The 14,026-nt window shown below is 43.0% G+C and overlaps 1 protein-coding gene and 1 pseudogene across 3 annotated transcripts in view; one reads left to right on the forward strand and one right to left on the reverse strand.

The window, feature by feature from the left end:
- The window catches only part of Sptbn1 (spectrin beta, non-erythrocytic 1), a 174,544-nt gene that overhangs the window by 55,784 nt on the left and 104,734 nt on the right, over positions 1–14,026 (forward strand). The window lies entirely within an intron of this gene.
- On the reverse strand, positions 5,433–6,057 carry LOC114708322 (annotated as a pseudogene).

Below are 14,026 nucleotides of genomic sequence, written 5' to 3' on the forward strand. Positions count from 1 at the left end.
GTATTGTCATTGTGTAGCTACTGTGTAAATAAAGCCTTTTTCCCCTTGTGGCAGACAAGAACACCCTAAGCCCACAGTAGTAACAGTGTGTCATTTATCCAGCTTTGCCCTGTGGTTTTGTTCTCTAGTCAGGGACGCATCTGTGACAGTGCCATGGGTCCTGGAACTGTTTGTGGTTCTGATTTTGGAGAAATAAAATTCCACACCAAATCACTTAGTTCTTTATATGTCTACTGCCGACACACACAGGTTTATACCGACTAGTTAGTTGCTCTGCTGCAGGTTAGTGTGTGATTTCAGGTTCTGCCAAGCCCCTAAGCACACCTTTCATGGAACTATACTCTGGTTCCAGACATCTAAAGGAAGGCCAGTGTTGGTGTGGATGTTTGTAAATAATTTAGAGGTATTCAAGACTGCCTTAAGAAATACAGGATGGAGAGGAGGTGGGGCTTAAGGATGACCTGATACCAATGTGAAACCTAAAACCCAACTGCGGTATTAACAGGTGTGCAGTTCTCTTGTGAATTTAATCAGCTGTAATCTTCAGGCATTCCCATGTATAGGTGTTTTTGTTTTTTAACTTCCCCCATTTAGGAAGCCGTCTTAATTGGCTCACTCAGACTAAGTTTTACAAGGGAAGATGATGTTTTTGTTTTATAAGTTAAATGAAGGGACTTCAGAGTAATCACAATTGATTTCAAAATGCTTCACCATTTTGAAAGAAATAATTTTTGATCACATTACCAGGATTATATCGGTAATTTCATTGCTAGATAAATGTATTTTTATGGATGTGTTTGTGCACCTACTTCAGATTTACAAAGTACTGTTTACTGGTGTTCCATGAACTCCTGTGATATTTTCTGTTCTGTTTTTTAAAATGCCAGTGTTGGTCAGATAATTAGATTTTATTAATGCCATTAGAATAGCCTGTTCTAACAGGTACATTTCAAAGTACAACAAAGTGGGTTTTTTATTTATTAGCTTTATACATCAGAATCTTATTGGTTTAGTCGATTTATTAGTGAATGGCATGAATGAGCATAATACTCAGTGTCTGCTTTGTGCCAGGCACTGTGGTTATCATTAGAAGAACCAGCCATCTTGAGAGGAGCTCTGTCCTCCCAGAGCAGAGGCAGCATCAGCATGTGGAAGGGAATTCCATGCTGGGGGAGTGAGGGGGGGGGTGTCACATGGTGAGAACCACTTGTGAAGTCCTGGGGACAGTGGGATATGACATCTGTCTCAGAGAGAGGAGAGGCCATTTACGAAACTGTTGTGTTTCTTCAGGAGACAGTTCCTTTTAGATTTTACCAACCACAGTGCTTGATTCCAGCTCCTGGCATGCAGCAGTGTCTGGAGACCAGCACCCCCCCCCCAACACTCCTGGGTGAAACAAGCCTTGAAAACCCCACCTCCGAATCTGAAATAGTCTACTCCTCCTCCACTCCTCAGGCAACAACAGGTCTTAAAGTGCTGAGTTTTGGACCTCAGACTTGCTCTGCAAGGGCTGTGGAGTGGATGAGGGAGGAAGGGGACCAGGAGCCTGGTTCTGCATATAGACATACTAGGTGTTGGGGCACAAGAGGATTTGTGAACTATTAGGGTCAATAAGTCAGCAAACATCACTGTTTGGAATTACTTACTTATATTTTATATTTAGGATTATATCCCATTTTAACGTTTGTCTATACTCTCTGCAGCTTTCAGAAATAGTACAGACTCAGAGATTTTCAGTCTGACTGTGCAGGTGCCTTTGGGAAATCCTCTTATGGCCAAAGCTTCCAGACCTTTCTGGGTTTGGCAGGCATCTAGAAATGTTCAACTCAAGGCTGACGCTAAGGGAGAGTGGCCTCAGAGTCCTGGATTTACATTAGATTTCTGCCCTGCCAGTTACTGGCTATGAGGGAATAGGTAAGCTTCTCCTACAGGACACGAATACTGTCTATCCTATGGGATCATTTTGAGAACTCACAGTACTGTGGAAGGTGCCTGGCTTAGTGTCTGCACACAGACACTTAGGTGGTAACATACCACGTCTCATCTTGAAAACAAATCTTTTTTGTTTTGTTTTTGTTTTTCGATACAGGGTTTCTCTGTGTAGCCCTGGCTTTCCTAGAACTCACTTTGTAGACCAGGCTGTACTTAAACTCAGAGATATAACTGCCTCTGCTTCCCAGGCATTGGGATTAAAGGCATGTGCCACCATGCCTGGCTGAAAATAAATCTTTTGAAAATAGAGCTCTGTCTCCCTCCTCAGAGAGGCATATTACTGAGAATATTACCTTAATGAAAGGTGGCAGGATTAGAAGTCGTATGGGAAGGCAGAAGCATTAAAGGGCGCATGTTCTGATTGCCTAAAGATACTGATGCCTCTTCTGAGGTAGCCAGCCCCAGAGAGAACAGGAAGTGCTGGATGGAGGCTAACCCACCAAAAGGTTAGTTTAACTCTAGGATAAATGAGAAGAAGCTTGCTTCCAGAATTCTAGGTCTCATTTAGTTTATCAAAGGGAGCTTTGGGTACAGGTGGTGAAAGAAAAGGTAACAAAACACTAAAGATTTTATTCATAAAAAGAGAAGGAATCTGGACCCCAGCTCAAAGGGGAAAGATAGTTAAAATAGTATTATTTAACTTAGTTGGTATTTATAATGGCGATTTTAATTACTCATAATCTGTTTATTTACAGTCTAACTCTTGAATGCTTCTAAATAAACCACAATTCAAACTGCAAAAAAAAAAAAAAAAAAAAAAAAAAAAAAGATACTGATGCCCTTTGGCCTTGTTTGCTGTGGTGTTCAGAGGGCATTTATGACTCAATCCTTACTTCACAAGGTAGGAAAAGCACGGAAGAAGACTTTTTTTTTGGATTGGGACTTTTAAATTTTTTGTTTCTGGCAGTTCTTGAGGTTGAACCCTGGGACTTGCACATGCTGGGTAGCCCCTTTACCACTGAGAGATACATATCAAGCTGTATTTCAGCCCTGTGACTTTAATTTTTAATGAAAAAAAATTCACCGTGGTCTCTATATTTGGCCTTCTCTGTTTAGATTTACAGGTTGTACTTAGAGTGATCCTATGTGCTTCTAAATTTAAGAGACAATGATTCAAGGAAGAAATACAACAAAATGCTTTAAACCTTTGCTACATTGATTTTTCTCCCCTTCCCCAACCAGATGACTGAGGTTGGAGGGAGACAGGAACACTGAGTGTAGAAAAATCCTAGTCAAACAGGCTAGCTCTTGCTGGAACATATTGGCCTTTGGTGGGGTAATTTAGCTTTGATAAGTGTTTCTTTTTGTTGAGATAGCTGAAGCTTGGCATCAGAGGATGATTAAAAAGGAATAGGAACAGATTCTTGGGAGGATTATTTATAATACTTAAAATTTGTGGATCTCGTTTATCTTGGAGAACATTGTAAACAATGTTGTAGTATTAATAGCAGTCTTTGATAGGAGGCATTATTCCTTATTTTACATATTCCAGTTGAGACTTTCTGCATCAGGTACTTATTTGCCCCAGCATCTGGTCATGAAAATCAGAGGCAGATTGAAAGCCTCTGGTGCCTTTGACTTGCCTTCTCCAACCCTCTTGTAAATTGCCTTTCTTGCTATTAATATTCCATAGATATTCAAATAGCCTTAAATTCTGAATGATCTTGCACCTCTCCCCACAATTACTTCATTTCAGGGAATTATGAGGAAGACTCTGAGATAGCTTGTTTGTCTCATTTGTGATATCTGTGGTGGTTGAGCCTATAAAACCTTTCTTGAGAGCTTTAGAGGAAGGTCGTGCATTGAGAGTGGGGTGCCTTACAGTGTATTTTCTTTTTGTATCTGACTGTCAAGCACAGAAGCAAGATCAGTTTGTAAGGGGAGGGTGCTCTAAGAAAACAGCAGACGTTTATTATACCAAGCATTTCTATAGAGGGCAGTGTGTAGGTGTAAAGTGTTTACCTAGCATGCTCAAAGCCCTGGGTGTTAAATACCAGCACTGAAAATGAATTAGTGGTGTGAGATATTCTAAGGAGTTAGCAAGCTGACATTGTTTTGTTACCAAGGTGAATTTTGGCCTCTTTTCCAGTGGTTTCTACGTAACTGGCGAGGAGTGGGTTGCGTGCTGGTAGACAAGGGTGGCACCCTTTGACCTTGGATGGTGGGGATGAAGTAAGAAATGATCTAGGAGTCTTACTCAAGTCTCATGGAATTTTTCCTTGTTATGTTTTCTGTTTGATGAGTCAGAAATGCAGGCTGTTGTAAAGTGTCATTAACAAGAACCTGTGCAACTGATGATAATCACTTGAAATTACAGACCTCTTTCCTGTGTAATGATTTTTGCCATTTGCCACTCCATAATCTTCAATAGGCCAACTACAAGTATGATTTTTTTTTGATCAATAAGAATCTTGGGCCGGGCTAGAGAGATGGCTCAGAGGTTAAGAGCACTGCTTGTTCTTCCAAAGGTCCTGAGTTCAATTCCCAGCAACCACATGGTGGCTCACAACCATCTGTAGTGAGATCTGGTGCCCTCTTCTGACCTTCAGGGGTGTGTGCAGACAGAACACTGTATACATAATAAATAAATAAATCTTTAAAAAAAAAAAAAAAAAAAAAAAAAGAATCTTGGGCCATTGCTTCATGAGTTTTTAATACCCTAAAATTATCTCTAATAGCAAATTATTTAGGTACCCACTTGGATGGGATATCGGTGTTCATTATTTGGGTGGGCAAGTCTTAGTATTTCAGAGAAGTTGATAATGGGGTGTTACAAAGCCCTCAGAGTAAGGAAAACTAATCTAACATCTGCCAAGGTAATCCCGTGCACACACAAGCCTTCCTGTTCATGCACACACAATTACACTGTTAATATATGTTTGCTTCAGTATGATGGGTTGCTCCTTTGTCTGAAATATCAGTTGCTCTCCTTTGTGTTTTGGATATCAGTCTCAAAGATACTGACTAGAAAATAAAGATTTTTGAACAGTTTAATGTAGAGATCACAAGCCCTGACATTAGTAATGACTGATGAGTGGCACTCCACATAAGTGTGATGCTTGGAGGCAATTTGGAGTCAGTAACTAATTTATGAGGCCTTTTGTTATAAAAATGAGCTTTGGCAGGATTCCCAGTCAAGTTCTTATTTCTTCAGGTTGGAAAACAGGACTTAGAGGGATCGGCTGACAGCTTTGAGAACACGTGTGAGGATTGTAGGTCTCCTGCCTGGCAGTGTGTTTCCCTCTATCTTTATTGAAACTTTATTTTTAATTGTGTTCAAAACTAATAGCCAAAAGTATACCTTTCATTAGTATTAACTACACACACACTGTTAAGTAGCAAATGTCTGGACCATTCTAATCTTGTAAAAATGAGGGACAGCTAGACAATCACTCTCCATTTCCTCTCCACCCAACTCCAGGCACTCTCCATTTTCTGTCTGTTTCTATGAGTTGGATTGCTGTTTTATGTAAATGGAGCAGTACTTTCCTAGTTTTGTTTTGTAACAAAGTGAACCCTGATCCTTCTTGAGATTGGCGTATCAGTAGGATTTCTGGTATGGAGCATGGGCACCAGGACCTCCAAACTCTCTGGGTTCACAGTGACGGGTCACCTACAAGCAGGGGCTGATTATACTGGATGAGGATATCTTTGATCTTTTTCTTAGAGGCCTCATCCACATATTTTTGGTAATAAGCCACCAGGGATTTGGAGATGGAATGTTAGACAGCATAAACTTGGGCCCCATGACTACTGCCCTTCACATGGACCCAGATATCCACACCAGCAAACTGCTCCTTGCCCAGAAGCAGAACAGCTCCAGGAACTTGTTCTGCGGCCTGTGCTGCTCCGTCATCTCCAGGGGACGTCCGTTTACCTTGATGAGCCGTTTCTGTTGGCAGTGCACCATGGCTGTGGCTGTCTTCTTGCATCCAAAGACCTGGATGGACTGTAGCAGATGCTTGGACGGCATGGCTGCGAGCAGAAACACAGCCTCTTTTCTAGTTTTGCCTGGCTTTTTGCATGACATAACACCTTCAAGATTCGTCCATGTTGGAGCTTTGTGACAGGATTTCATTTTTTAAAGCAGAATAATATTGTAGTGTATGTATGTATGTAACTCATTCTCTTTTCTTTTAGTTATATATGATGGTTAATATTGGTGGGTACACATGTGTGTACATGTATGTGGAGGACAGAGATCAACCATGGGTGTTATTCTTCAGGTGCTGCTTACCTTCTTTTTTAAAACAAAGTCTCTCACTGGTTGGGAACTTGGTGACTAGGCTGGTAGGGATCTGCTTGTCTCCGTCTGCCCAGTGCTAGAATTACAAGTACACACCACCACAGCTTTGCTTTTTAATGTAATTTAATGAGGTAGGTCCCCATGCTCACCCATGCTCACCTGGTAAGCATGAACTGTCTCCCCAGCCCACGTTTTGTCTATTCTTCTGTTGATTGGATAGTGGGTTTGCACCCACTTCTCGACTGCCTTGTCAAATGTTGGAATAACAGAGAGGTGTAAATAACACTTTGGAGACGCTGCACTATTTCTGAGACATAAGATTTCTATACTATATGGTGGTTCTAGTTTTAGGTTTTGAAGAACCTCGTATTGTTTTCATGTGCTGGATCATTTACCTGCCTCCTCTAGTTTAAACAAGTTCCAGGTTCCTGCACATCCTTTACTGGAGCTTTTATAAGATGATTTAAGGACAGGCATGGTGGCATGGGCCTTTAGTCCCAGCACTTGGGAGGCAGAGGCAGGCAGATCTGTGAGTTCGAGGCCAGCCTGGTCTACATAGTGAGTTCCAGGACAGCCAGGGCTACACAGATAAACCCTGTCTCGAAAAACAAAACAAAAAAGATGATTTAAGTGAGGTATAGTGGGAGGCTGAGGTGGTAGTTCAGTGTTTTCCTAGCATGCCCAAAGCCGTAAGTCGGACCCCCATTATCACATAAGCTGGAAATGGCTGCTCATGCCTGTCATCTCAGCACTCGGAAGGAGGAACAGGAGAATCAGAACATCTACACCATCCTTGACTACACAGTAAGCTTGAGGCTAGCCTGGGCTGCTTGAGACCCTGTCAGTAAAGAAATGGATGAATAGAAGAGAAAGGGCATCGTTATGGTTTCAAATCATGTTTTTCTGGGTAGATGGTAATTAAAAAGATGATAAGCTCCCGCAGGACTGCTTAAGAACAATACAGGCAGAGGCAGGTCAATACGGAAACTGATCAGTGGGGTCTTTGACCAGTCGAGTCTGTTAGGGACCCACGTTCCTCAGCTAGGCCAAGAGGATGCCCTGGAGATGAGATGGGAGCTGCTGGTGCTGTGGGGCTGGTTCAAGTTTACCATAAAGGGACACAAAAGATTATCAATCCTCTGCTGCTTCGTGTGAGGTGGCTGGCTCTCGGGTGCTGTTGGATTATGATGAGCTTTCTGGAAATTTAGATCCTGGGCCTACTTTGCTGATGGATTCCTGTGAAAAATTCCCGCCCCTTCCTCTGTCAGCTTTCTATACTTTCCTGTTTACCCTGGACGTGTTGAAGAGGCAGCAGGAACCAGAAGACCTGCTTTCCGACCTTCAGGATGCCAATAACCTTAGTTTGTATCTTGACATACAGCTTCATGCCTCCTTTTTATAGTGTGTGGATAAGATGATTTGTTTAGATAGATGGATTTTGAAAAGGAATTTCTGTCCCCTGAGTTCGTTTTATAAATGTGAAGGCTGAGATGTGAGCTAGCATGTTACACATGTTAACCCTGTGGGGCTGGGGCCAGTACAGAACCTTTGCCCTGTTCCTACTGAGGATTCTGAAAGAGCTACACGGTTCTTAGGTGTCCCAAAGCAGCTTATGCTATAATTGTAAGAACATCATATCTAGGAGACCTGAGATTCTACTCTTTCCGATTTCTTGATTTTAGGAAGAGTATTAGACAAGCTAAGGGTCCAGCTTACGGTTGCACAGCTAGTACCAGAAGCTGAGAATAGACTCCACATTTTACTCTTCTTGAATCTTAGAATTGGTGCACTTCCTTTATTTTAACTAAGTAGACAAGACTGGCACACAAAGAAGAGGTAAGTATTAATCTAAGACTATGGTAGGGACAGAAAGAAGGGAAGCTGGTGCTTCCAGTGTAGGCTCTTTGAGAAAGAAGGAACCAGTATCATGGCTGGTGTGATCTGGGAAGCCTTCCTGGAGGAGGGGGAGCTGTAGCTTACACATCAACAGAGGATAGCTTTGATCGGTTCTTGAAGGCTCGCTTGGGGCAGGTGCTGGAGTAGGCTGGAAGAGGGCAGGCTGTATTTGCTGCTTTGTCCTTGTCATCGGAGCATCCTGAGTAGGGAGCTTGTTTGAGGACACCACTTTCTTCCTACTTATTTACTTGGGCACCTATCCTCTTTCAAATAAAAGTCACGTGTACTGGAAATTACCAACAGGAAATTACTTTGCTTAAAATAGGAGAAAAGTATTGTAATATTTTCTAGAAGAGGTCTCAGAAGTACCTAATAGTATTAAAACCTGGAGCCTGGCTCCCATCAAAGAGGCAGCTGGTGTGCCTTGGTGCTCCTGAGTGACAGGGCCATCCATGAATTATTTAGACCCTGGACTCAGTGAGTGTCTGCCTAGCAAAATCCTGTGGGCAGGAGGCTGTGTTATCACATTGAGAGATCATCAGAAGCTCAGGTGGAGGAAGAAATGACTGCATCCTAAAGATACTGCGCATGCTAGCATGCCAGGGCTACACGTATTCCCTGTCCCTGCAAATGGGTCTGTTTTCAAAGAGCAAGAGATAATAACTCCTATCTCTAATTAATAAACAGAAACCCACATTCTCATATTAGCATGACACATATAGACAGAGATTTGGTTAGGAACAACATTAAAATCACATAGGAACATAGAACATTAGGAAAACCACTCTACTAGATTTCCCAGCAGAGAGGACAAACCCAGTGTAGATCCATTTGAAATGAAGCTGACTGTAGTTGTCACTGTCTCTGTTGCTGACCTGTCACTGGTTACAGTAACTTACTTCCCAGTGTGCCTCCCTGCAGAGGAGTACACACTGGTGTAGTGGCCTGGGGAGGGCTGCTGGGATGGGTTAACTTTGGCTCTCGGTAGACAAGGTGGCGTGAGGCCTGTGCCTCTGTCACATCCTTCTTGTCTGTCTCCCTACCCTTCCCAGTGCCTGTTTGGTGTGGTTTCCTCACCTTTTCTCTTTACAGTCCCTGGAAAGGTTAAAGTGGATGTGAATACCCGAGGTCAGAACGCTTATTTCAGGAAGAACAGATTTATATCCCCTTTCTTACTTGCTTTCAAGCTGTGTCCCCCTAAGCTCTCCTAAAACTCGTCCTCACAGCTGTGAATACTATGCATTCAGTATGCATCAGCCTTTCTCCTCTGTGTTGTCAAAAGAAAACCAAAAATTCTGGGCAAGAGCAGGCCTAGCCCCTCTTCCATTCCCCAGACACTCTGCCCTTACAGAGTGCCTGGAGGGGAGGGTCCAGGTCACCAACTGGTAATATATTCACTAGCTTAGCAACACCTGCTTGCCAAAGGTGGGGCCTCTGGCCTGGGATGTTCTTTTGCCCATATAAGGAAGGCTTGCCAGGTGCGGTAACAAACGACATGGATAAGTTTGGTTACGGTAGAAGGTAGACTGCGTTCCTTCCCTGGTGTTTGTTGCTAGTGTAACTTACTGTTTTGCTTTGCAGTAGTGAGATCAGTTCTGATATGACCAGTAGAACGAGATAGACAGGCAGAGGGAGAAAGTGGATGGAGTTAGGTTTACCGTGCTCTGGTATTTCATATTCTGTTGTGTGACTAGGTGATTTTGATTCTGCGTGTGTACGAAGGGCATGAGAGGAATATGAGAGCATGAGAATGGTCCACACCTCCAAGGAGTAGAGCTAGTAATTGCCACCAATGGAAAAATACCTTTAACTGTTCTTTCAGTTTTTCTTGTAGTTATCCTAAATTCTGCATCCTGAAGTATAAATTTGACAGCCTGGCTCCAAAGAAACATTAGCCTTTGTAGAAACATGGGCCTTTTGTAACTTGCTTCATAGTCTGTATGGTGTTCATGCTTTGTGAATTACTGTTTTCTAATAATAAAGCAAGAAAAATTTTAAATTACTGTGTGTGTGTGTGTGTGTGTGTGTGTGTGTGTAGATGCATATGATTGAGCACATAATGTCACATGTGTTGAGGTCAGAAGACACCCCCTTGGGCACCTATCCTCTTTCAAATAAAAGTCATGTGTACTGGAAATTACCAACAGGAAATTACCTTGCTTAAAATAGGAGAAAAGTATTGTAATATTTTCTAAAGGGTGTCTAGAGGGGGGGGGGTGTCTCTTTCCCAAACGCGGATCCCTGATGTTGAATGCAAGTCATCGGGCATGCCCTCACTGTTACTGCTGAGCCGCCTTGCCTGCCCTTAAAGGAAGTTTGAATGGTTAAGCAGAAGGGAATGGGTTGAGTAGGTAGGCCAGAGAGGTAAGGCAGTAAGAACGGGTATGAGGCAGAAAGGTAGAGTGGTGTTCCCAGGGTGTAGATGCAGTGGCGTGATTTAGGCCTGCTTCCCTGACCCACACACTAATGGAAGAAGGATTTTAGTAATAGTATTCCTGTTTACTGAAAGGAAATGCTCCAGGGAAGTTGTCTGTGATTATCTGTCACAGGGATTTGACAGTAATGAAGAATGAAAGGCAGCTGGGGGTAGTGATTCCCACTTGTAATCCTAGCACTCAGGAGGCTGAAGCAGGAGGATCATTGAATCCCAGGTCAGCCTGGCAACAGAGTGCAACCCTGTCTTAAAAAAAGAAAAAAAAATTGAAAGGCAAGTCTGGAAGTGGTAGTGTAAAGCATCAAAGAACTCAGCAAAACTGTTTATGTGAAACCTCATTTTTTTTGGTCCCACTTTCAGCTCTGGGGTTAGTTTTCTAAATCCTGGGATTAGATGTGTACAAATGCCTGTCACATTTTAGTATTCGAGCATCCTCTCCCGGACATCTTCAGTCTTGTTAATGTTTGGACTTTCAGGAAGTGAACATCCAGAGTTTACCCTTTCAAGTTTGTGTGATGCAGGAAAGGCATTCATCTCCCCACTGCAGGACAGCACAAAGGCTCAGAGCAGAGGCTTAATCTCAGCCCTTATGTTCTCATTCACAGTGCACATGCTAAAACCTATAGAATCTTAGTGTGCAGGTCCATCAAGTACGAAAGCAGGAACAACACCAAATAAAACAAATCCATTCACAACAGAGCTCTCAAAGTAGCAAGTTTTGTGTGAACAAGTAAGAATGTGTCTGTAAGTAAGTAAGTTCTGACTTAACATAGATGTTGTAGAGGTTTGTGTATGGAGGTGCATGGATTTTAGGCTTACCCTGATACAGCCTTCCAGGTTTTGTAAAAAGCTTAGAAACCACTGCTTAGTAGATGAGATAGACTCTAAGAATAGTGAAGAAACAAAGCTCTGGAGAGTATACTGGACTTGGTTAGCCTGAGGCTGGACTATTTGGCTCTGCTACTCACCAGCTAGACAGCCTTGGGTAAGGAAAGCACACGTGTTGAATGTAAACTGGAGACAACACCCAAGGGTTAGTCACTTGAGAAAATTTACATGAAACTTTTTTTTCCCTGTTTTTGAGATAGGGTCTCACTATGTCACTTTGTCTAGCCTGGATCTCTGTGTAGACTGGGGTGGTCTCAGACCCAAAGAAATCCACCTCCTCTGTTTCCTAAGTGCTGGATTAAAGGTCAGCATCACACACCCAGCCCATGGAAACATTTTGTGAGCTACAAAGTTGATGGTAGCTTAATGACTGTGTTAGCTACTTTTTTATTGCTGTTAAGGGACACTGTGACCAAGGAAACTTAGAGAAGAAAGAGTTTTTTTGGAGTTTACAGTTCTAAAGGGTGAGTCTGTAACCATCCTTGGAGGTGGGAGCATGGCTGTAGGCAGGCAGGGTGCTGGAGCGTAACTGAGAGCTCACATCTGATCCACAAGGACAAGGCAGAGAGAGGTCTGACTGGAATGGCTTGGGCTTTTGAAACCTCAAAGCCCACCTCCAGTGTCATACTCCCTCCAACAGGGCCACACTCCACAATCCTTCCCAAACAGTTCTACCAACTGGGGACCAAGTATTCAAATCTATGAGCCTGTGGAGGTTGTTCTCATTTCAGCCATCACAAGGAACATTCATTGTATATGAAGACTGGTAATTGAGACTAAAGTTATAACAACTGAAACGCAAACTTGAGCACTCATGTCACAGATGAACACTTTTAGGATACAGAAATTTTTATGACTATAGATTCCAACCTGTTTGGTTTATGGATAAGGACTATAAAGCCCCAAGAAAGTTAGAAGCCAATGCACAAAATTATGAAGTATGTTGGTGGCACTTGGGTGTTAGGATGAGCATATGCACTAAATGCCCTTCTACCATGCCCTATTGCTTCTAATTGCTTCTGTCTACAGATCACCTTTTATCACAGATGCAGCCTATGTGGGGCTTGAGTTGTTTTGTTCCTGTAGCTGCCATGCCAGTCATAGCTGCATAGAATCTGGCTGCAGTTAGAAGACAGGCACAACCATTTATCAGAGTTGCCCCCCTGACCTGGGTGAGCAGTGACACTGTTTAGTTGAGAAAAAAATGAGATGAACTAAAATTGCACAATCTATTACTACAGAAAGATGGGTAAACATTCTGAAACTCTCTCCTCTAATGTTCCCATGGGCATGCCACGTTTTCCTGCATTAGTTAGGGTCTTGGAGATTCTTCTTCTGAGATCACTGTAAACAAACCTGGGGGCTAGACCCTGGGTCTTTTACTTCATTCAGGTAAGACAAAGTTTCTGTAATTTCTTTTCCTCTTAGAACATCATCCTTCCCTCACCAAACAAGTGCCTCCTTTTGGCTAAAGCTGACGGCTCCACCCTTGAGCCATTTTCTCCACTTCCTCTTCCTACTTATGCTGACTCAGGGCTACCTGAGACTCTTGCAGACATCAAGCTTGCCTGGGTCCTGCTCAGGGTCTCTTTGCCTGGCTCTCTGATGTCATTTACAAGTCTGTATTGCCTCTTTATTCCTTCAGGTAACCAGGCTTTTGCTGGTTCTGACCCATTAGCTTAATCCACCTGTGGCTTACTGTCTGTCTTATTTCCCATTCCCTTTGGCAGTATATGATGCTGTTCCTCTCCTTTTTTTTCTTGGGTGTCTCCCTTTACTGTGGTTTTCTTTGCAGCTTTGGCTGTGTTGGGGGTGGATTCTAGTACCACTGAGCTATAGCTATAGTCATCCACTGTTTTCTTTTCTTCTTCTTCCCAAGGCTGTATCTTCCCCAGATCCCTACTTAGCTACTTACTTTATTCCTCCCTTGCTAGATGTAACCCTACTAAACCAACTGTTCCCTCTGTGCTCCAGAGTGTATCTTCAGCTTTGACCTCTCCTCCTCCATCCCTGACCACTGTGGACATGTCACCTGGTGGTGTTGTAGGTGACTCAGTTGGCCTGCCAGAAGAAAATGTTCATCATTCCTTCTTTTTAATACCCCCACTTCCGCCAGCTCTAATGACGATCGTTCTTGATTATCCTTTGAACTTCCCACATTCGATTGGTTGACACGAGTTCTGCAGGGGAACGCTTGCATCAGTCCATTCCTTTTAATCCTATTGCCACACCCTAATAGGTCCTTTGACCTGGATGGTTGCAGTAATCATCCAAAGTCTTGTTGCCTCCAGTCTCTCTTATCTGCCAAGTTAATCACTGCTGGAGCCCAGGGCAGACCCTGTTCTCCTCTGGCTTAAAATTCTTCAGGCCCATGCTTGATGCTAGCTTGTTTTCATGCTTCTCTCCCAAAGTTCTTTTGTGCTCCAAATGGCCAGTCACATTGCCTGTCCTAATCCTCTGGCAGTTACATAAGGATGCTTCATCTTTTCTCCAGGATACTGGCTACCTACCTGTGTTCCAGGGACAAGTCCAGATGCCAGTGTATCCTGGGGTTCTTCCTGACCCTTCCT

Source organism: Peromyscus leucopus, chromosome 10 (assembly GCF_004664715.2).
Source record: "Peromyscus leucopus breed LL Stock chromosome 10, UCI_PerLeu_2.1, whole genome shotgun sequence".
Taxonomy (NCBI): Eukaryota; Metazoa; Chordata; class Mammalia; order Rodentia; family Cricetidae; genus Peromyscus; species Peromyscus leucopus.